Here is a 2692-nt window from a genome sequence, read left to right on the forward strand (position 1 = left end):
AAAAAATTTTTTGCATTTATCATTATCTGAAGGATTATAGAATTTTATTGAATTTAAATGTAAATCATCAAAGAGAGGAATGAAAATTGAGATATAATGTTGGAGTGTCAGAAACACGTAATGCCAATTATGTTAAAAAGACGCCGCGAGTAATATAGTGTTAATTTATGCTAATTAAAAGGCACCAATTAATTTCAAGAGACCAACATAACTTGTATAAAATATAATGAATATTAATTATGTTTTAATAAGAATAAACCAAATTTGCAAATGTAACATAAATAAAAAATTAAGTCGTTTGACAATTTTTGACAAAAATATTTGTAATTAAGTAGGTTCATTGTTCCGGAGGGTTAAATTAATTACGATGAATACGTAGCAAATATATTTCATGAACTGCTCTAATACGTAGTTAATCATTATTGTAGAATAATTTTTCTATTTTATTTATTGTTCTTCTAATCTTATATCGGAGGGAACACATTAAAATGTCGCACGGGAACGTTTATTAAAAATCATTGGAAGGAAGATACGCTATATAACGAGTTTATTTTAATTTAAAAAAAAAACTGTTATTACATTTTCTCACTGAAGAGATAGTTTTATGTATGTTCTTTCATCTGACTTTTCATGCATACACACATCAGCACTTGCTGATGGATCTGATGATCGGAGGCACGGCACTGAATTTAAGCTTACCTTCCGGCAATGCATTAGTCGTATTAAACCATTAGATACTCGGCGGTATGTTCCAGGGTGTGTTTACATGGTCGGTGTAACACGAACACGACCCATTTTCGATTTAGATCGCGATCACTGGCGCGCTCATCGAGAGGCTGCTCGTCCGCGCGCGCCCGCACAAGCGAGAAAGAAGTCATTTAGCTCCGCGGCGCAATTAGAGATCCTTTATGCAATGCCAAGCGCTCCGTTATGCGCCAGTTACGGACAATGAGTACGTAGGAATTACCACAAATAGACTCGTTCACCGTTCGTTAAAGCCATCGGCGTGAAGTGCCTCATAGAGTCGCAGTTCTATACGCTGCTTTCTCAGCTGGTGGCTGCATTACTTCCCTTCGCTGCGTTTCTTTTTCAAAAGATTAATTATCAATGATTTTTGATTAGTTCCTTCTTATTACTTTCGCGTGAACAGTTCGAAGGATGCAAAGGGAAAATGATTTACAATAAGGTTGAAGAGTTGGGAATCCTTTTGCTATAAATAATTATATTTTAAAGAACCTTTTGTTAGAGATATATAATATGTGAACAAGAAATTCAGAATTCTTCCTTTCTTTCTTTCATTCTTTATTTCTGAAAACTTCACATTGTGACATAAATTGAACTCCATTAGAATAAAATCCATTATTACAATTTTATTATAATACAAATATTATTGATATAAATATTATTATTTTTATATTGTTATAATTTAAATTTAAAAAATGAAATGGGAGAGTATAAAGAAAATTTGAGATAGCCGGAAAATTTCTTTATACGTGGTTCAATGAAAAACTCATTGAGAAATACGACGAAACGAAAACTGAAGAATTTTCAAACCGACATTCGCGGTTGCAAAGAACAACGTTCTTTGCAACCACGGCGGAGACGCGATATTATGTTTCAAATATATTATAACTAGATGCACGTGTCCGCACATATATACTGGCTAGCCCAGCATCCGCGAAAGAGAGGAAGAGATATTGTGGGTGAAAATGTGCAAATATATATATACTTGTATATACGATTAATCTAGACAGTAATTCTATCTCTATGTCATCTTTTATCCACATCCAATTATATTATATATCAGATAACAAATATCTGAATTGTGGCCATCTGACCATTGGAAGACAAATGCAGAGCAAAGGTCCATTATGTTGTTTCTTACGACACATATCTACAACTATACCTACCAATTATACGATTATTTATTATTGTATTATCCACAACTTTAATTTTGATATAGGAAATAGCTTTAACTCGATCTAATATAAATCCTATTTGTCTGTCGGTAATTGTTTTTGTGGTAATAATAACGATTCAGTAATAATTACGATGTCCCTTTTTCGTTAAAGCCATCGTCGATTACAACAGCAAGAACAGCATGATAAAAATTAATACGGTTGTATATTATTTTTGACAATAAAAAAATATAGCTTATTATTTTTAATTGTTATTTTCTTAATAATATGTGTATATCGAAGAATATCACGCAATATTAAATTAAGAAATGACGCCTTGTTTTACATCAATCGTTCAGAAATATTGTAATAAAAACGTATTACTAAATGCGACTCTACACATTTTTAATAAATGAAAAAAAATATAGTATTCTTTTAAGGTTTTACTTTCTTAACTGTTAATACTGACAAATACCATGAATTAATGTCAATTTTAACCAATGTAGATTAACTTTCATCTCGGCTTAAATTACTCTTTATCCTTTTTTAATTCTTAGAATTATAAAAAAATTGAAAAGTAAGTTAAACCAAGATTAAAGTTAATCTATATTGATAGAAGCAGGTATAAGAGACACAGTAAGTTAAATATTTCGAGATGAAGCCTTGTTTAATATCGATTGCCCAGAATTATTGTGTCAAAAACAAGCTAATTGCGACTCTATACATTTTTAACATGAAAAATGTAATATATTATTTTTATTTTGTTTTAAATAATTTATATATATATATATATA

The sequence above is a fragment of the Trachymyrmex septentrionalis genome, unplaced genomic scaffold (genome assembly GCF_001594115.1).
Source record: "Trachymyrmex septentrionalis isolate Tsep2-gDNA-1 unplaced genomic scaffold, Tsep1.0 scaffold97, whole genome shotgun sequence".
Lineage (NCBI taxonomy): Eukaryota > Metazoa > Arthropoda > Insecta > Hymenoptera > Formicidae > Trachymyrmex > Trachymyrmex septentrionalis.